Genomic DNA, 22,405 nt, shown 5'->3' with positions numbered 1-22,405 from the left:
AGCTGTGTAGAAAAGGGCAAATTTTCAAATGACATTGAGGAGGAGCAATTACTAATTTAGGAGGAAAACCAGGAGTGTTAAGTCATGGAAACCAGAAACCAAAGAGAGAAAGTGATCAGGGATGTCAAATTCTAGCGAATTTAATCAAGTTAGGAATAAAAAGTATCAATCAGACAGAGGTCATGTAAATGCAGGTTTTGATGACCTTACCGAGAGCTGTTTCAGTGAAGTGATAGGGGCAAGAAGGGAGCAAAGTCAGATGAGAAGGTATTGAGGATTGAGTGGGAGATACAGAAATGAAATTAGCAAGAATAAGTAGCTCTTTCAAGATATTTGGCTGCGAATGAAAGAAGAAACAGAGGTGTGAAGTGGAGTGAGATTTTTCTTTCCTTTCTTTTTTTTTCTGAGCAGAGATTTAAGAATACTTAAAAGCCAATGGACAAAAATAACAAATGTTGGCAAGGATGCAGAGAAAAGGGTACTCTTGTACACTGTTGGTGGTAATGTAAATCAGTACAGCCATTGGAAAACCGTATAGAGTTTCTTCAAGAAATGAAAAAATAGAACTACCACAAAATCCAGTAATCCCATCGCTGGGAATTCATCCAAAGGAAAGGAAATCAGTATATCACAGGGATGTCTGCACTTCCATGTTTATTGCAGCGCTATTTGCAATAGTCAAGATAGGGAATCAGCCTGTGTCCATCCACGGATGAACAGATAAAGAAAATGTGAGTTGTACGCACAATGCAATACTATTCATCCATTAAAAAGACAAAATCTTGTTATTTGCAGCAACATAGATGGAACTGGAGGTCACTATGTTAAGTGAAATAAGCCAGGCACAGAAAGACAAATACCACATGTCCCTACTCACAATGTGGGAGCTAAAAAGTTGATCTCATGGAGGTAGAGAGGAAAATGATGGTTACCAGAGCCTGTGGTAGGAGAGATGGATGTGGCGGGAGGGATGAAGCAAGGTTTGTTAATGGGTACAAAAATACAATTTGATGGAAGGGGTAAGTTCTAGTATTCAATAGCACAGTAGAGTGACTCTAGTTAACAATATATTTTATATTTTAAAATAGCTCGAAGGGGGAAGGCTGGGGAAGAGGCCGAGGCGGGAGGGCTCCGAGCCATGGCGGCCAAGACCTCAGGCGTGGGACGCTGGTAGGTGGTGAAGAAGGGCAGGCGGCCTGGGGCCGGCGCCAGCGGCAGAGGCGGCGGCGGGAACCGCCAGGCGCTGGGGGAAGCAAATGGAGTGTGGAAATACGACCTGACCCCTCCAATCCAGACCACAGGCACCCTTTATGAGCGGGGCTTTGAGAATATCATGAAGCAGCAAAATAAGGAGCAGGTCTCACCCCCTGCTGTGGAGCCTAAGAAACCAGGGAACAAGAAGTAGCCAAAGAAGATGGCAACTCTTTCCAACCAAAACCAGAAGCAGGGCCGCTTCCGCAGCCTGGAGGAAGCACTGAAAGCTCTGGATGTGGCAGCCCTGCAGAAGGAACTGGACAAGAGTCAGAGCATGTTCTCTGGAAACCCATCCATATGGTTGAAGGACCTGGCCAGCTATCTCAACTACAAGCTACAAGCTCCTCTAAGTGAACCCACGCTGAGCCAGCATACTCATGATTATCTCTACAGCCTGGTGAGCCGGGAGCTGCGTGGGATCATCCGAGGGCTGCGTGGGATCATCCGAGGGCTGTTGGCGAAGGCAGCAGGGTCTCTGGAGCTCTTTTTTGACCACTGTCTGTTCACCATGCTGCACGTGCCGGATAAGACACCAGGGGAGTCACTACGTGGTTACCGCATCTGTATCCAGGCCATCCTGCAAGACAAGCCCAAGATTGCCACCGCAAACCTAGGCAAGTTCCTGGAACTACTGAGGTCCCACCAGAGCCGACCAGCAAAGTGTCTGACCATCATGTGGGCCCTGGGTCAAGCGGGTTTTGCCAACCTCACCGAGGGACTGAAAGTGCGGCTGGGGATCATGCTGCCTGTGCTGGGCATCAAGTCTCTGTCTCCCTTTGCCATCACATACCTGGATCGGCTGCTCCTGATGCATCCCATCCTTACCAAGGGCTTCGGCATGATTGGCCCCAAGGACTTCTTCCCACTTCTGGACTTTGCCTATATGCCGAACAATTCCCTGACACCCAGCCTGCAGGAGCAGCTATGTCAGCTCTACCCCCGACTGAAGGTGCTGGCATTCAGAGCAAAGCCAGATTCCACCCTGCATACCTACTTCCCTTCTTTCCTGTCCAGAGCCACCCCTAGCTGTCCCCCTGAGATGAAGAAAGAGCTCCTGAGCAGCCTGACCGAGTGCCTGACAGTGGACCCCCTCAGCGCCAGTGTCTGGAGGCAGCTGTACCCTAAGCACCTGTCACAGTCCAGCCTGCTGCTGGAGCACTTGCTCAGCTCCTGGGAGCAGATTCCCAAGAAGGTACAGAAGTCTTTGCAAGAAACCATTCAGTCCCTCAAGCTTACCAACCAGGAGCTGCTGAGGAATGGCAACGGTAACAACCAAGATGTTGTCACCTGTGACATGGCCTGCAAGGGCCTGTTGCAGCAGGCTCAGGGTCCTTGGCTGCCCTGGACGCGGCTCCTCCTGTTGCTGCTGGTCTTCGCTGTAGGCTTCCTGTGCCATGACCTCTGGTCACACAGCTCCTTCCAGGCCTCCCTTACTGGCCGGTTGCTTCGAACATCTGGTTTCTTACCTGCCAGCCAACAAGCATGTGCCAAGCTCTACTCCTACAGACTGCAAGGATACAGCTGACTGGAGAAGACACTGCCTGTCTGGGGCTCCCACCTGCTCACCATGGTGCGGCCCAGCTTGCAGCTGGCCTGGGCTCACACCAATGCCACAGTCAGCTTCTTTTCTGCCCACTGTGCTTCTCACCTTGCCTGATTTGGTGACAGCCTCACCAGCCTCTCTCAGAGGCTACAGATCCAGCTCCCTGATTTCCTGAATCAGCTGCTCCGCTATCTGAGAGAGCCGCTCCTGCTTTTCTACCAGAATGTGCTGCTGCCATTGTGGCACCTCTTGCTTGAGGCCCTGGCCAGCACCCACGAGCACTGCCATGAGGCATGCAGAGGTGAGGTGACCTGGACTGCATGAAGACACAGCTCAGTGAGGCTGTCCACTGGACCTGGCTCTGCCTACAGGACATCACAGTGGCTTTCTTAGACTGGGCACTTGCCCTGATATCCCAGCAGTAGGCCCTGCCTCCCTGGCCACTGATTTCTGCGTGGGCAAACCATCCAAGACTAAAGTGAGTAGAAGGTGGCAGTTCTTCGTGGGAGTCTTTTTAACTTGGTGCCTGAGTTCTCTCCTAGGCAAGTGGCCAGTTGCCTCCACCTCAGTTCTTCCATCTTTGGTGGGGACAGGGCCCAGCGGCATCTCAGCCTCCTACCCACAATTCCACTGAACACTTTTCTGGCCCTACTGCACATGGCCCCCAGCCTTAGTCCTTGTGCCGCCCTTGCCCTCTGCCTTCTGCTTCCTTCCATCTCATTTCTAAACCCCAAACAGCTCATCTCTAAAAAGACAGAACGCCTAGCATGTGGCTTCTGTGTTCTTCTGACAAATGATTCCTGCTTCTCCAGACTTTAGCAGCCTCCTGTTCCCATTCTTGGTCACAGTTCTAGCCACAGCAGAAGGAAAGGGGCTTCCAGAAGCCCCGCTGGGAAACAGCAGCCTTACCTCCACCTGAAGCCCAGGTGTGGCTGTCAGTGGATATGGGGGACTACATGGAAACGCCTCTCACTTCAAAATGCCCAACCTGCCCCAAATGCCTCTGAGCCCCTCCCTGTCTCCTCCTTCATAGTCCTACTTCTTCCAACTTTCCATTCCCCATCATGCTGGGGGACTCTGTCACAAGGCTCAGCTTCTCTCCACTGTCCATCCCTCCTATCTGTCTGGAGAGCAGAGCCCAGGTAGTTGTGTGCCTTGGGCCCAGGGAACCCTCCATCAACCTGAGACAGGACTCAGCATATGGTTCTTGGGTATGCCTACCAGGTGGAATAAAGGACACAGATTTGAAAAAAAAAAAATATAGCTAGAAGACTTGAAATATTCTTAACACAAAGAAAAGGTAAATGTTTGAGGTGATGGCTATCCTAAAAACCCCGATTGATCATTACACATTGTATGCATGTATCAAAATACTGCATATACCCTATAGTATGTACAAATATTATATATTGATAAAAATCATAAAAATAAAAAAAATTTAAATAGAAGCAGGGCTACTACCCAGGTACCACCATGCTTGAGAGGCCATCTGTAGGTACCCTGGCCAGTGACCCCAGCTAAGGCCATCCCCAGTGACACATCAGCCATGTGAGCAGAGCCATGGCAGACCTCCCAGCCTGACCATCTGCCTGCTGAATTCCATGGAGCGACCTTAGTCAAAAGAGGTGGAAAAGAAGACGTGGCCAACCAAAAGGAGCTTGAATTTCTGACCACAGAATTCCTGACCATAAAATTATGAGCTCTAATAAAATGTTTTCAAAGGCAAACAAACAATGACAAAGGCCAATGGAGTAGATCCAAATGAGGGAGAACGAGAGAAATGTACTAGAGAGATCCTGACAGTGCGTGGATGTGGAGGATGGGAGAATTCAAGGGCCAGAAGGAAAAGATGACTTTAGGCAGGAGGAGAAATAGCTCTGCCAGTATAATAGGGAGAAGGAAGATGGAATGTGTTATGTGTAAGTGGATGTGCATGTAGGTTTAGGATCAATACTTCCAATCTAACAGCTTCTACTTTTAATCTAAAGTAGGAGGCAAGTTCAACTGCTGAAAATTGGGAAAGAAGTGTGGAATGAGACTGTATAGAATGGAGATAGTTTTAAATATGCCTTGTGTTTGGTAGAATAGTCAGTGATAAAAAAAAAAAGGTAACAAGATAACACAATCATCCATCTGTCTCATTTCAGTCACCATCTCTCTCTCACTCTCTCCCATTTCCTCTTTCCTTTTCTTTCTCCCTCCTTCCCTTTCCCTCTCCCTCTGTGTCTCACCTCTCAGCCAACCTGGAGCACAAATGCCTAACAGCCAGGTGATTCTTGAGTTCTCTCTTAAACATCAAGTATTAATAGATTTTTCATCGCACACACGACATAGTTACACAGAAGACAATTCAGTGGAACATTTATTCTCTACTTTTTCTGCCTTACAACTGCATCTTTACATTCTAAGTTTCTAACTTATTATACAGTCATCAGAAATATGTTCAAATGAATCCTATGTAAACTCACTATTTTGGGCCATTTCTACTCCATAAAGTACCTGAAATGAATGATAACCTACTACCCAACAGGTCTCTGCTTATTTCTGCTCCTCAATGGTATCTTCCCATGGCTGTCACAAGTAGTAGGCTTATTGTAGTCAGATTCACTTCAATTCTGATTCCTTTAATTCTAATTTGTGTGAAAGAAATTTGAGAAACTTACTTAAATTCCCCAAGACACTGTTGACTAATCATTAAATGGACATTATGATAACTGTCTTTCACAGGCATTGTATTAACTACTTATAAACTTAAAGAGATCATAATTTCTGATTCAAGCTGATTGTCCTGGCATAATTATTAACAATGTCTTCTTTCTGTTCTTTTTTTGTGCTTTTTCTTTTTATAACTTTTATTTTAAGTTCAGGGTACACGTGCAGGTTTGTTACACAGGTAAACTTGTGTTGTCATGGGGGGTTGTTACACAGATTATTTCATCACTCAGGTATTAAGCCTAGTACCCATTAGTTATTCTTCCTGATCCTCTCCCTCCTCCCACCCCTCACCCTCTGTCAGGCTCCAGTGTGTGTTATACCCCTCTATGTGTCTTAAAATTACCCAGGTTTAAATAGCAAGTTATATGGTTACCCCTTAGGGTCACCAGTGTGTTTGTAAAAATTTAAAAACTAGTTCTCCAGAGAGATAAAAAACTGATTTGCAGCATTCGTAAATTTCCATGGTGTAAATATTCCCTCTGTGGCCAATGTGTTTCGCTTACAGAATTCCTGAAAATTTAATAATTGGCTTATGTGAGCTAATAAGAGCTGGCTCTAGCACCATTGAAAGTGGCTCTCAAAATTAACTGCGCATTGAATGACTTACGTAGCTTTAAATATGTTGGATTCCACCTGTATTGGTCTGCAGTTAGCCCTGGCATCAGGATTTGTAAAAGCTCCCCTGGTGATTCTGCTATGCAGCTAATCTTAAGGACTCTTGCCCTATATACCCAGCCTATGGTAAGTGCTCAATAAGAGGTGGCCATTTCCATTGGATAGGAACTTCCTGTGACAATTTTATCTTTAATGACTTCCTTTCTTTTCTCTCTGGCTTTAATGTAAATGTTAATCAGTAAATTTGGGAAACTATTAAAACCAGAATTCTGAAAGACTTCTTGATTCTGGTCCTTCTTCACAGATCACTCCCCACTTGAAAATAAATGTGTTCTTCTTTCAACCTTTGTGCTATTCTCCTACCCAATTTTCATCACCTTTTCTGTTTTTATTTCTTAGCTTTACCCATCCTGAAAGTCTGTCCTTGAGAGTCTCGTGTGATATGAAAGCAGGAAACACAAAGTGTGGAGGTTACCCATATGGATAGTAGGGTCATGATGTGGGCAAAGCACACAAGAATGTCCATGCCATGAGCTATTGAGGATAAGAAGAAAGCAGGAATTAAATCATAGGCAGGAAATGGCAAACCACCCCCAAGGGACAGGAACAAGTTGAAATTGACCACGTATGGATTTGATATTGAAAGAGGTCTAATCCAGTTATTGAAACATGTCCACAGAGTCTGTAGGCAAGGATGCTATTCTGAGAGAAGGAAGATGGCAATCACTGTTTTTCTGACTAGTCTGTTGCAAGGGGAAAGGAGTATCACACAAAAAGTCTAAAATATAAGATTTTTATTTTCAAGTACTTAAAAGTCTCTTTTTTCATTGTAGAGATAGACATTTTATTATGGTAAATTAGTCCTGAAAGCCCCTTAAGTTCCTTAAGCTTCATAAATTACTTTTCTAGTTAAGTAGTAGTTCCTATACTGTGTTCTGGATATTTCCAGAAGATACCGGTTTTAGAAAACAACAAACAATGAATCCATTGAAGGCTAAATATATGAGGTTGAGATCAGTGATTCACATTCCAAGTAGCTGAGGAACCAGCTGCATCAGCATCACCTGGGAACTTGCTAGAAATGCAAGTTCTAGGGCCCATCTTAGACATACTAAATCAGAATTTTTAGGGGTAGAGACAAAAAAAAAATCTGCATTTTACCAACTTTCAGCTGATTCTGATGCAGGTTAATGTTTGAGAAGTGCTACTTTTACACAGTCCCACTGCATAAGGACTCTTCTCCAAATACATGTTTAATTGTGAACTACTGGCGTGTTTTACTCAACCACTTAACTAGTTTTTCTGGCCCATGCAAGTTATTCCCATTCAAGATAAGGTTAGCTCACAGGTGGCAAGCTGTGCTATGTCATCCTCCTGAACAAAGAGGAATGTTGAGTGTCTACATCCCTTCCTAAAAGTCCTAACGTTGACTTCTGTCACATTTACATTCACATTTTATTATGAAACCTATGTCATAGCAATTGAGATATTGTTAAAACTTGCTAAAAGACTCAGCTCTAGATTATCAACACAGCTTTGCAAACATGCTGATAAACCAAAGATTTAAATTCTTCTTGAGAATACCTTCTGCAAGACTGACAAGGGAACTTGGTTTATATCAAACTGGGCATTATAGGAAAGAACAACATAAGAAAATGGCATTTAGCACTTACCAGAATTTGGTGTTTTAATTTATGAATTATATAATTCAGTTTCAACACAACCAGTGGAGCAAGAATTATTGTTCCCAATATACAGACAAAGAAGTTGAGGTTAAGCATAGAGTAATCGCTAGGACCAAGATGAGAACCTAACCCCCTAGTTCTCTGTCAATGATACCATCATGACTTCGTGTTGCCCCAATTAAACGAACAAATAAGGCTTTTGAGGAAGAGGCATTTCCAGCTATGGAAAGATTAAATACAGAGCTTGAAAACTGAGTATGCATTCAGTCTTCCACTACTTTTCCTTCACCATGCTGAAATCTACGGGGGACAAAAAGATTGCTAGTATGATCTTCATTCTCAAGGAACAAATGTTAATTTAAAATGAGCCAGAGGATGATATAAAATCATAAAACAGGTTCTGAAATGTGTGGTACAGATGCAAGGAACTTTGGGACTCTGGAAAGGAGAAAAAGGTCAGTGTGGCCTGCAGGCCTTGAGATGGGATTTGTTGGAGGAAGTAGGAGTAAGATAGGTTTTGGAACTAAGTAATATTTAGACAGCTGGAGGAAAGCAGGCCAGGAGAGCTGCTCCTCAGCTAAGCAGATCTGTAATATAGCAGATCTTGTTCAATCAGCAGATGATGAGATTAGGTTATTATTTCCTTCCTTCCAGGGGAAATTTATGGAAAGATGTCCTGCAACTGCTGAAAATGCAACATGCTGCCCAGGTCCTGCTCAGACCACTGACAACTTAGAAGTTAATACTCAGGGTGGAAAGGTGAGTAAAGGCTGTTTGATGACCACCCCATGAAAAGAGTCAGAATTACATCCCTCTTGATTCCTGTTTCTTTCTGAACAACATAAATGTAATGTTAGCCAAGCTAATACATGCTGTTTTGTGATATATAATGGGTTTTCTATAGCCAGATGTGGCGTTGATTGTTTTATTTTTTTTTCTGCAAACCTGTGTTACTTTCAGTGTAGCAAACTGTAGTACATGAGCAAAGACTTTCAAGTCAGACAGAATCAATAATTCATCTGTCACTGAATTTGAGCTTATGGTCTGCTGGACAACTGTGCTGAGTGGAAAGGAAGCCTCCGATGGCTAAGTCACTTGTCCAACATCAGACAATGGCAGATCCAGGATTCAAACAGCCAGACTCCAAATGTGTTTCCTTTAACCAATTTTCTAACTTTTCAACGTGATTCCACACATCACCACTGGGAAAGCTTAGGTGAGTAAGTTATGTGGGCTTTGGGTTTTTCATCTGCACGATGGATAGACTGAGACCTTCTTCTCTCATGCCTCTGAGGATGACATAAAAAACCCACAAAATCCCTAGTCCACTTACCTGCTCACATATACTTACTGAGTGAGCATCTAATTTCCGTCTCATTGTCACCTTCTCCCTAGCTGTCCAGATACCCTGCTTGCCTGGCCAATGCCATCAAAGAATGGAACCTGCTTTTGTTCCATACTCCATGGCCAGAAAAAAAGAGAGAGTTGTTCTGGCATGTTATTGTTGGATTTTATTTTACCTCAGGGATTAAAAATAATGACTATCAATTATAGCAACATTGGGTAGAGGGTTTGGTATACATTTCCAGTGAGCTTAGATTTCTCTCAAATTCTCAGACTTTTAAGATATATTTTCAAATGTGAGCGTTGAAACTTAACCAATCCTTTAGACTCTTACTCAACCAGGGACTCTAAAGAAAATTTCTCAGTGGGAATTAATCATTTATTTTGAAACTACATATTTAATTCGTCTGCTATGGGAAGGATATGGGCAGAGAAAATCCAATTCTTTTTATTTTTTGGAACAGCTGGGTCCCTAAACCACCAGCAGCTGCTTCACAAATTGCCTAGCCATTAAGTAATTATTTCCTCATCCTAAGAGCAGCTGGAAGAGATAGTCTCTCTCCCTCCCCAGGGCAACTCCCACTTCCTTCTGCCTCCTCCACCCTGTCCTGAAATGGGCAGGCCAAGAGGTGTATGGTATTGGTTTTCTTTATGTAATTGAAGATTGGGATTAAGCACTCTAATAGCTGATTATTTTTCAATAGCCCTTACCTTAAAGGTAATAAAGGATGACTTGGAGTCTTGTGACACTAGATCTCTACGTGACATGAAATGTTGATATCTAGGCATGTAGGCCACTTCCCTCATTTGTTAGTAAGGAACTTAAGTGCAGAGAAATGGTTTATTCAAAGTCCCATTTAGCAAGTGGCAGAGCTGAGTCTTGGATTCAGGTCTTACTGCTTCTGGCCCAGCGTTGTCTCCACTATCCATGACACTGGACCACAAACTTTCCTCATCTTCCTACCAGTCATCTACTATCTGGTGACTGAAGAAACAGATGCAAATGAGTGATGTTTTCTGTTTCATCAAAAGAAAAAGATAATGTTGAAGTTTTAGCAATTGCATATACTTTGCAAAAGTGTATAGACAATATTAAAATACTTCATAAAACCACAAAATACACACTCAAAAATATCAGTCAATTCCATCAATCTACTCCATACCCAGTCAAAGGTCAAAGTCAAGGAAAGTTCACGATTTATGGGTAAACAAAGAACTTTAGGGAAATATTAAATTTTCCAAAAAAAGTGGCCATATGTGGAATTCAATAAATTGTAAGTTCTGTCTCTATCCCCCCAAAATATAGTAATAAATCTTGATACTTTTACTTGCAAGCTTCCTCAGAATAGTGGTTCCTCCTCTGGAAGCACTTCACCTTGCTCTAATCCAGTGTTTAATAAAGTGTGGTCCATGAAAACTTTGTGTATATTCTAAGGATCTAGAATAGGAACAGAAGGGGAGGATGAGGTACTTGTCAAAAGTTCAGATTCCTGGGCCTTGCCCCAGACATACTTAATCCTAATTTCTGAAAGGTGGAGTCAGGGGTGAGGTTAGAAGTAGTAATCAGCATGATTTTCCTTTTTGTATCTGCCTTTGTAACTTCAGATAACCACCATGTCTTAGTCTGTTTTGAATTGCCATGAAGGAATATCTGAGGCTGGGTAATTTATAAAGACAAGGGGTTTATTGCAGAGAAAAGGAAATGCTTATACACTGCTAGTGGGAATGTAAATTAGTTCAGCCATTGTGGAAAGCAGTTAGGAGATTTCTCAAAGAACTTAAAATAGAACTGCCTTTTGACCCAGCAATTCTGTTAGTGGGTATAGACCCAAAGTAATATTAATTGTTCTACCATAAAGACACATGGACATGTATGTTTATCTCAGCACTATTCACAACAGCAAAAACATGGAATCGACCTACATGCCCATCAACAGTGGACTGAATAAAGAAAACATGGTACATATACACCATGGTATACTTTGCCACCATTAAGAAAGAATGAGATCATGTCTCTTGGAGCAACGTGGATGGAGCTGAATGCCATTATCCTAAGAAAATTCATGCAGGAACAAAAAAACAAATACCTCATGTTCTCACTTGTAAGCAGAAGCTAAACACGGAGTACACATGTACACAAAGAAGGGAACAACAGACATCAAAGCCTGCTTGAGGGTGGAGGATGGGAGGAGGGTGTGGATCAAAAAACTACCTATGAATGCTATGCTTATTTCCTGGATGACAAAATAATCTGTATACCAAACTCCTATGGTATACAATTTACCCATGTAACAAACCTGCATGTGTAGCCCCTGAGTACATGTTTCTTAACAACATAAGTGTAACATTAGTCAAGCTAATACGTATGTTTCTTCAGACATTAAGTAGCAGATAACTATTAGGAAGATGAGGCAAGTTCATGGCCCATTGTCACGACATAGTGGAGAAAACACTCCACTGGGCCTTTATTTCCCAACTAAAACAAAAGTTGGGAAGAAAAACAATAAGAAGAAAGGTTTGTTTGGCTCATGGTTCTGTGGGCTGTACTAGAAACATGGCACTGGCATCTGCATCAGGTGAGGCCTCAGGCTGCTTCCACTCATGGCAAACGGCAGAGGGGAGCTGGCTGTGCAGAGATCACAAGGTGAGAGAGGAAGCAAGAGAGGGAAAAATAGTGCCAGGCTCTTTTTCACAGTTGTCTCTCATGGCAGCTAACATGGTGAGAACTCAATCACTCCCTCCCCCTCAGAAAGGGCATTCATCTGTTAATGGGGATCTGCTCCTAGGACCCAGACACCTTGAATTAGGCCCCCTCCAACAATGGAATCAAATTTCAACATGAGGTTTGAGGGGGTCAAACCGCCAAACTATAGCCCAGCCTGTAGACACAAATGAGGTAACTTCAGTGTTTAAAACCCACTCTGCTAGACTGCAGCTTCCACGGGTACCCTCAGAATCTTTGCATCACCCCACATGGCTCTAACTTGCCATGAATTTCAGTTATTTTGAGCATCATTGACAGCTAACAACCACTTCTCTTACGAGGTCTTTATTCTGGTCTTCACATGCTATGCCCACTCCCACAGGCCACTGTAGATATATTTGGCCAAACCTTCCCCCCATGAGAACACCTCTGCTTTGATCAGAATACCTGCTGCTGGTGCTCTCAGAAATGTGAGAAGCTCCAGGAGTCCAGCACTGACTTTTGCCATCACCACACTGCAGGATTCATGCTGGGATCTGCTCGAAGTGGGGAGAAGGATCCTGTCTCTAGTTTGGGGTTGCTTGTCGTCATTTGAGCTCAGGCATTTTACTCCTTGTCTCTGATCTTACTTACAGAGTCCGTTGCACAAATGACTTTCTCAGCTTTCACCTCGCTCTTCCTTCCTCTTGGGGTCTGACTCAAGTCTGGGAACAGACTGTATTATTTGCCCATAGCTCAGTCTCTGGCCCTGACACAACACCCCAAATACTCTCCTCTAGGTCCCCTCTTCCCATGGACAGAACTCTATCATACAGGCACATGGGTTTTCCATAACCTCAAAATTCAGCAGAAAGTCTGTGAATCCTAGTTATGGTGCCAGTGAAATATACCCCTCCCTTACGTTTTCACTTGCAGGCATCCATTATTTTGAAAATTGCTTTTTGCCTCATATTCCCATTCCATTCACATATTCATTCCCACACAAATTTGCATGAAAAATACCAACAGGAAAGAAGAAATAAAATAGAGAAACATAAAAGGGCGGAAACAACATTAGGGACATGAGAAAACTTTAAACAAAAACAATAGAGAAATGGGGAAATAGAACCAGAAATACACAGAATAGACATGTGGGTAGGATAAAGCAATGAAGAAGCACCAAAAGAAATATGGGAGACACAATCAGGTAATGATAATAATATCGGCTAATATTTATTGAGCACTTATGCTGCGTCAGGCCCTGTGCTATGTGCTTTACTTGCAAAATCTCAGGTAAGCACCATAATAACCCTATCAAGTAAACACTATTTGAATTTCCATTTTGTACCAGGCAGGTGAGACTTAATCAGGCTTGGAACTTAATCAGGCTGTGGCTTCCGCACCTGTGATAAATCTGCTACCCTGATTCTCCCAAGCACTCTCCTGTGCTCTGGCTACTCCAAATCCTCCTCTGGGTCACCTCCTTTGACTGCTCCCCACTTCGCCTTTTCCCCTCCCTGCTTTCACATGATCCAGTGACTCAAAGCTGAGCGCCTGGTACAGCAGGAACTCCCAGTACCTGCTCCTGGGCTGTGTTGCCATCTGCTTGAACTGGTTGAACCTCTGCTTGAACTGGTTGAGCCTCAACAATTTTATCCATTTTGACTATGACCCGTGATTAGAAGTTCAGTAAATTTTCCAGCTACAGTAGTCCATGAGGATACATTCCAAGCACCTCCACTAGTACTGAATCCTATGTATATTGTGTTTGCCAGAAACCACAACTAGTACTGAATCCTATGTATATTGTGTTTTTTCCTGTATATGGATACCTCATAATAAAGTGTAATTTATAAATTAGCCACAGGAAAAGATTAACAACAATTAATAATAAAATAGAATAGTTGAGTTAAATAATTGAATACAAGCACTGCTGCAATACAATGGCCGCCGGTCTGATAACTGAGACAGCTGCTAAGTGACTAACGGGCAGGTAGTGTCTACAGCGCAGATACGCTGGACCCATGGATACATCACCTCTCAGGCGGGATAGAGAGGGACAGAGAGAGGTTTCATCACACTACTCAGAACAGTGCGTAATTGAAAACGTATGAATTATTTCTTTCCGAAATTTTTCTTTTGATATTTTCAGACTGTGGTTGACTGAGTAACTGAAACCACAGAAAGTGAAACCACAGATAACGGGGGGACTACTGTCGTAAGTGGTAAGCTAGGATTTGAACTAGGGCAGAGAGTTTCCTGGCAAGAATAAGGCCGCAGTGAAATACGATGAAAAATGATAGAAATGATGAACTGAAAATTTTTTAAAACTTTAAAATGGTCACTTGATGAATGATTTAAAAAGTAAGGGGTCAGAGACTGGAAAAGGGTCAGGCAGGAACTGGAAAATGAGCATTGACTGCCCCTCCTCCCATTTTGTCCAATGAAAAAACTGACGCCACGGTCTTCCCAGTCATCTCATTGGGCATGCCCGGATTGGGGATGGCCAGGCTTCACATCTCTGCTCTCTCCAGCATTGGGAGGATTCTAAAATGATTTTCCATAGGATGCTGATAGTCCATGGCAGCGACCATGATGGTAACATACCAGAAAAAAGAGCTACTGAAGAAAATGCAAATACAGCGGCAGATGTGCTTAAATTAAGGAAACAGCAATAAAAAACTAGAGGTAGAAAGTGTTAAACCTTAGTTACCTCACCAAACAATTGACATACTTCCTACCCACCCTCAGACCTGGGTTGTTAAGTGCAAGCTATACATTATGCAGACCCGATAATGAAAATCTACATTCCATAATTTGCAACCTGCTCACTCTGTTATGCCAAGTGCATGTTAAAGAAGGCATCCTTCAACCTAATTGCGTGCAATTTTCCCCATTCTAATTGTGTTATGAGAATACCACTATCTCATTCAAGCACAACCAGATCACTTTGCTTTTCCCCTAAAGCACACATCAGTAAAGCAAAACAAAACTGATGACTTTCTATTTTGCCATGCACCCAGGAATCCCAAATAGAAGTGTAATGGTTACTGACAAACACTTTTTTTCTATGAGCCTCCAGGTCAGATGTTGGGAGACTTTTCTTGTCTCCAGGGTTAGGATTGCAAATAATAGCAACCTGGCACACATAGATAAGTGTCTCAACCAAGGGTGATTTTGTCCCCCCTCTACCTCACTCCCCAGGGACATTTGGCAAATGTCTGGTGGCATTTTTAGTTGTCACATCAGGGAGGAGGGTACTTGTATGTAGTGGGTGCAGGCCAGGACTGCTGATAAATATTATACAATGTAGAGCACAGCCCTTCCACAAAAGGAAATGTTCTGCCCTAGGTATTAATATTACCAAGGTTGAGAAACCCTGGAGTCTAAGGTAATGTTAAAGGACACTTGGTTAAACTCACCCGTGGTAACACACTGATTGTACCCTTGTGTGTGAAAAGTCAAAGAGTTTTAGGCCAGGCACAGTGGCTCACACCTATAATCCCAGCACTTTGGGAGGCCGAAGTGGGTGGATCACAAGGTCAAGAGATAGAGGCCATCCTGGCCAACATGGTGAAACCCCGTCTCTACTAAAAATACAAAAATTAACTGGGCGTGGTGGCACGCGCCTGTAGTCCCAGCTACTTGGGAGGCTGAGGCAGGAGAATCGCTTGAACCCAGGAGGCAGAGGTTGCACTGAGCCAAGATTGTGCCACTGCACCCCAGCCAAAAAAAAAAAAAAAAGAGTTTTATTTGAAAAGACCACTCATTCATGTAAATGAAATATATACTGTGTGCTCATCTATGGGAACCATAGCCAATTTCCACCAATGCCCTTGCATATGAGCTGTAGCCCCAGAGACCGTGATTATCTTCCCCACTTGGAAGGGTAGAACTGATTAGTGCCAGAGTATGAGTCTGCCAGGGTAAAGGCAGCCTATTCAAGTCCTCCAGCAACAAAAGTGTCAAAGAGTTCATGGCAAAAAAAAGTTCTTAGAGAGCATCGAGGAGAAGTAGTCAATATCTCAAATTCAAAAGAGTGGGAGAGTCCAAAGATGAGTGGCAAAGCTGAGGGTGTCGAGAACAATCAAACCAATGGGAACAGTCTGCAGCAATAAATGGGCATGCTCCTGCAGGAAAGGGTTCTGCTAGGATATAGCAGGGTAGCTGCAGAATACCCTCTTTGGATTCACACACACAAACACACACACAAAATCATGTTCTGCATAACAATGTTGTAGTCAACAATGGACTGCACATACAATGGAGGTCCCATAAGATTAAAACAAAGCCACAAAATTCCTATCACATAGTGACATCATAGTCATTGTCGTGTCACAACACAGTGCATTACTCACGTGTTTGTGGTCATGCTGATGTAAACAAATCTACTGCGTTACCAATTATAAAAAATTATAGTGCACACAATTATGTTCAGTACATAATACTTAATAATGAGAGTAAATGACTATGTTACTAATTTATGAATACATACTATACTATATTTTTCATCGTTATTTTAGAGTATACTTATAAAAAAATTATTTTGAAGCAGCCTCAGACAGGTCTTTCAGGAGATATTCCAGAAGAAGGCACTGTTACCACAGGAGATGACAGCTCCGTGTGTATTTTTGCCCTGAAGACTTTCCAATGGGACAAGAGGTAGGACGAGAGAGTGATACTGATGATCCTGACCCTGTGTAGGCCTAGGCTATTGTGTGTCTATGTCTTCATTTTTAACAAAAACTTTAAACAGTAAAAAAAGACATTTAAAAATAGAAAAAAAGCTTTAGAATAAGGATATACAAAAGAATCTAATTTTGTACAGCTGTACAATGTGTTTATGTTTTAAGTGCTATTACAGAAGAATCAAAAAGCTTTTTAAAATTACAAAGTTTATAAAGTAAAAATGTTACAGTAAGCTAAGGCTAACTTATTATTAAATAAAGAAAAAAGTTATAAAGGTAGTGTGGCCTAAGTGAACAGTGTTTCCAAAGTGTACAGTAATGCAAGGTAATGTCCTAGGCCTTCACATTCACTCACGACTCACTCACTGACTCACCCAGGGCAACTTCCAGTCCTGCAAGCTCCATTTATGATAAGCACCCTATACAAGTATGCCATTTTTTATATGTTATACGGTATTTTTACTGTACCTTTCTATGTTTAGATACACAAGTACCATTGTGTTACAATTGCCTACAGTCTTCAATACAGTAACAGGCTGAACAGGTTTGTAGCCTAGGAGTAATTGGCTATTCCATGCAGCCTAGGTATGGAGTAGGCTATGCCGTCTAGATCTGTGTGAGTACACTCTATGACGTTCACACCACTATGAAATTGCCTGACGCATTTCTCAGAATGTATCCCCATCATTAAGCTAGAATACTATATATATGTCCCATTATCTTCTGTCTCTATGCTCATTCAACTTGAACTGTTTCAACCTTTGAAGACTTACAATTATGCTGATTCCTTATTTAATAAAAGAAAAAATGAAGCTCTCATGGCTTGTGGCTTTTCTTATTGCCACTGCATGGACTCTGAAACTCTGTCTTAGCCAGGCAGAGAGGTGGTGAACTGAGAGTTGTAGGGTCTCACTGTTTTGTTCTAGATCAGCACTTTTTAAACTTTAATGGGTGCATATCACATGAGGATGTCATTAAAATAAAGATTAAAGTATAGTAGGTCTGGAGTGAATCTTAAGATTCTGCCTTTCAACAAGTTCCCAGCATATATGGTGTTGTTCTTCTGCAGAGCATACTTTGAGAAAAAAAAAATTAAAAAGCTCTAGATCTTAATTCAAAACTCTTATTTTTTCAACTTGGGGGTGGGAATGGTGATAAGACAATTTGGCAAGATTTGGCAATAGGGACTACTAGCATAACAGACTATTTCTCATCTATTCCCCTCTTCACCCCTCTTGACACACCCTGCCAGAATGCATGTGACCTTCCAGAAAGGAATTATGCTCAGCAAAATGCCCTTGAGGTGTTAATATGACTCTTTTTTTTTTTTTTTTTTTTTTTTTTTGAGACAGAGTCTGGCTTTGTCGCCAGGCTGGAGTGCACTGGCACCAGGCTGGAGTGCAGTGCCATGATCTTGGTTCACTACAACCTCCAACTCCCTGGTTCAAGCAATTCTCCTGCCTCATCCTCCCAAGTAACCGAAATTACAGGCACATGCCACCACGCCCAGCTAATTTTTGTATTTTTAGTAGAGACAGGGTTTCACCATGTTGGCCAGGATTGTCTCGATCTCCTGACCTCATGGTCCTCCTGCCTTGATCTCCCAATAAAATATGACTCTTAACAAATATAAAATGGATGTATGTAAAGATTTACTTTAAGTAATGAGGGAACCACTAAGATGTTACGATCAGTATGAGGGAGAATTCAAACAACACATGCGTCTGTGCAATCAGAAATGCTGAAATAAATAAACACAGAAGATGTCAATAGTTACTGGGCAATAATACATTTGATTCTACTGGACAAAGTTTATTTGCATTCCTAGGAAAAAGTCATTTGCATTCTCATAAGCCTTCTACACATTACAGATTTATAAAATGGCTCAAAAGAAGTACAGACCCCTATAGAATTAGGCAACATGGAAAGGCAGCTAAACAGGACACCTAGTAATTTTATCCGTTTCAAACTCTTCCCACAATTTTTCCTGACAGAGATAACACCTCAGGAAAAATATCCTAAGTTAATTGAGAAGCCATGTGAGAAATAATATAACTATTGCCCCCGAACTAGCCCTGGCCTCTTATCCCCTCCTAACCACACACTACCCGGCATCAGCAACCAGGACATAATCTGACAGCTCCTTTCCCATCTCTCCTTTGCCGTCTCTCCTTTCCTGATCATACAATGCACATGCCACCTGTTCACCACTTTTTTCCACTCCCCACCATCCCATACCCACATAGATGTTCCCTATTCTCCTAAACTTCCTCAAATATTCTGTCTAGGAAGGCTTATCTCAAATATATCATCTCCTCATTGAATAACAATAATGATGATAATAAACGCCACTAATTGATTCCTTAGCTCTTTAGCTCACCACCTCACCTTCACAAGTAGCCTCAGAGGTAAGCTGTTGTCATTGCAATTTTACAGATGGGGAAACCAGAGCTGAGAGAGCCCGAGCTCTTTTCATAAGGTCACAAAACTATTCTGAGGTGGTAAATGCTTCACTACCATGAAATAAAAGGATTTCCTCTCTCTTAGAGCTTTAGCACTCTGTCCATGTGCTCACTTAGCTTTTTTATCACATACCATGCATGGCTGTTTGTCTTCTAGCTCTCCTATTTCTTCTTTATCATCTTTCTTTGCATAACCACATCCTCCCTGCCTCAAAGTTACCTGTTCATCTGTTGCTCTTGAGAAAGCAGATACCATGTCCTATACCTGCATGGGTCCATATACAGGGTAAGCTTTTACTAAATAGAACTGAAAGGTGAGTTTTATGACAGTAGAAACACAACTATATTTATGTCATCATCTTCTCTTTTGTAAATTACCTGTAGCAAATTAACATGTAAGTATTCAATAATATTTTCTTCAAATTTGATCTCCAAGAGAAATTGGAAGAGAAAATCAGAATTTCTAAAACACGATTCCACAAGAAGAAACGCTTTTTAAAAATATTTAATTTTAAGATTAAAGACAGGTTTAGCTACAGGCAAGGTAATCAGTATGACGAATGAGGATGGGTGATTTGGTCTCCTACTCCAACTTTGCCATCTGATTTCCCTGGGGTCTTAGAGGCTCAGAGTATCCCAGGCTGGATGGAGTCTGATAAACTCCGTGAATGTGTGTGCACTGTGAGCTGACAATGGAAGCATTGGTGTGGTATCTTAGAAAGTATTCCTAATATCAGTACCTTTTACCCTCAAAGGACTTGTTCAGAGCTGAATGCCAGGGACTTAGGTAGAGAGAAGGAGAGTTTTTATTAAGTTTCCAAACTCACTCTATGTATGTCAGGTAGTTTGACCTCATGTGAGAGGCAGCTGGCTGTGGGAGAACTCAAGTTTGGCCTGGGCTTGAATATGTTTCCTTCATATGGTGTGACCTTCCCCAAGTTATGCAAATCTTTGAGTCTCAATCTTCGATCTTAAATGAAAATGATGCCTGCCTGTTACAATTGCTTAAGGAATTAAATGGCGGTTTTCTCTATTTGCATGTATTTGCATGTCACAATACACAGAGAGTAACCACCAGGCAATGAAGGTTGATTCCATCCCTCCCCTGGTTAGTTCATCTGACTTCTGAGCCTACCAGAATTCCTTCCAGTGAAATGAAACTAAGGGAGAGAAACACTGCAAGGCCTGGATGCCTGGAAAGAATTTACCTAATGAATTTTCAGTTTATTTGTTATAAAAGTGAATTTGGTCTGACTGAAACAAAGTATTCACAGCTTTTCTGTGCTTTAAAATGTCATTACAAAAATGTAATTCTTTTTAAATATCTATATTTAGACTTTTTTTCTAACTTCAATCAACCTCAGGCCTTGATTTAAAAAAATGTTTAGTAATGTTTTGCCTTAGGAAATATTAAAACAAAGGTTACTACCATGGGTTTATTTGACATCCAAGGACACATACATAAATAATTCAGAAGGTGGAAGTCATGGCAGAGGTCCATTTGTGATTAATAAGCCTAGAGCCTTATCAATAACATAATTTGAAGATTCTCAGCAAACTCCCACCAAATCCCTCCTATTCTCAAAGTAAACACATTGATCATGTAAATAGTGGTCTTTTTCTTTTCTAGCTAGAATGTATTTTTCCTCGTATTCCATGCTTTGAAGAGTAATACCTTCAGCCATGTAACAGGAGTTACTTTCTCCTCCTCTCCCTGTCTTTATCACCCTCTCTATCTCAGCAGGTACCTACTACAGCCCCTTATATCTTCAATGTATTTATAGAATTTAACCCATTTTTGCTATCAATTTGGCAACTTATTCTTTCATTGATGAATATTTATTGAATCTATACCATGTTCAGCCACTCTCTAAGATAGTTGGAATCCATCAGGAAACGAAACCCAAACACCTGCTTTCATGGAGTCTACATTTCAGCAGTGACAATGGGACAATATACTTAATAATCGGTAAATTATTTTACTATGGGAGAAGGTGGTAAGTGCTGTGAGGGACTAAAGAAAAAGTGGAGCTGGATAAGGAAGAATGGGAGTGCTGAAGTAGGTGGCAATTCAAATATGGTGGCCAATGTGACATTTGAACAAAGACTAACAGAAGGTAAGAGTTCACTATAGAGATATGTAGGGGAAAAACACCCCAGGCTAAAGCAACAGCTATTTCAAAGGCCTAAGGCAAGAATGTCCTTGCATGTTGGAGGGAGGGAGGGGGTGCCACCATGTCTGGAGCCAAGTGACAATTGGAGAGAATCCTGGGAGATAAAACAGAGAGGTCAATGGGCCAGACCATGTAGGGATTTGTGGGCCATTGTATGGACCATATCTTTTGCTGTAATCAAAATGGGAACACTGGAAAGTTTTGAGATGGGCAGTGACATGAACTGACTCTGGCTTAGATTTCAAGAGGACCACTGGGGCTGCTGCCTTAAGAATAGCTTGTAGGGACACAAGGACCTAAGTAGGAATCCAAATTAAGAGTCTGGTGCAATACTGAAGGCAACAGTCAAGGTGCCTACGATCAGACATAGAGTAGGTAAGAAGTATTTGGATTCTATTTAAATTGAAGCTTCCACCCTTGTATTATTGCAGAATGTCCCCCACCAATTCTTCTTTCCAGTCCCCCACCAATTCCTTTTCCTACATACCCTTCTTGATACCGTCTGCATGATCTATCCAAACCATAGTTCTGATAACACCTTCCCTCTGCCTGAGCATTCCTACAGCTCTCTAAGACGAAGACTAAACTCTTTAGACTAGTACAGAGAGTCCTACAAGGTGATGCCACCTGCATCTCTCCATGTGCAGTTGCCCTGCTCCTCTCAGGCTCTTTCAGCCACCATAAGCCACAGCTCCTTCCTCAAGCAGCCAGCACCCTATGGGGCTTCCATGTCTCTCTTCATGTTGTTGTCTCTGTACCATGTGCACATTTCTTCCTTTTCTAGCCAGAAGATTCTTGCTTCTCTGCCATATACAGCTTACATTTGCCGAAAGAGAGAGACTGCCTCTCTTTTGTTCACAGAGTACTTTACATACATATACTAATTTCTAATTTTGTTTTTAAGACAGAGTCTCACTGCGACACCCAGGCTGGAGTGCAATGGTGCAATCTCAGCTCACTGCAACCTCTACCTCCCAGGTATAAGTGATTCTCCTGCCCCAGGAGTAGCTGGGACTACAGACACGTACCAACATACCTGGTTAATTTGTGTATTTTGAGTAGAGAGAGGGTTTCACCATATTGGCCAGGCTGGTCTCGAACTCCTGACCTCAAGTAATCTGCCCATTTCAGCCTCCCAAAGTGCTGAGATTACAGGCACGAGCCACTGTGCCCAGCCCTAATTTCTAAATTTATGTAGAAATTATCTTATTTATTTTAATTGTATGTTTATTTGCCTTATTT

General features: G+C 42.1%; 1 pseudogene; it reads left to right on the top strand.

Moving 5' to 3' along the window:
• The first annotated feature begins 1,138 nt into the window (after positions 1-1,138).
• LOC102115544 (transmembrane protein 214 pseudogene) lies at positions 1,139-3,351 on the top strand (annotated as a pseudogene).
• Positions 3,352-22,405: the final 19,054 nt, after the last annotated feature.

This window comes from Macaca fascicularis, chromosome 7, assembly GCF_037993035.2.
Source record: "Macaca fascicularis isolate 582-1 chromosome 7, T2T-MFA8v1.1".
NCBI classification, from domain to species: domain Eukaryota; kingdom Metazoa; phylum Chordata; class Mammalia; order Primates; family Cercopithecidae; genus Macaca; species Macaca fascicularis.
Note: the sequence above shows the minus strand (reverse complement) of the source record. Positions and strands in the feature narration are given on the sequence as shown.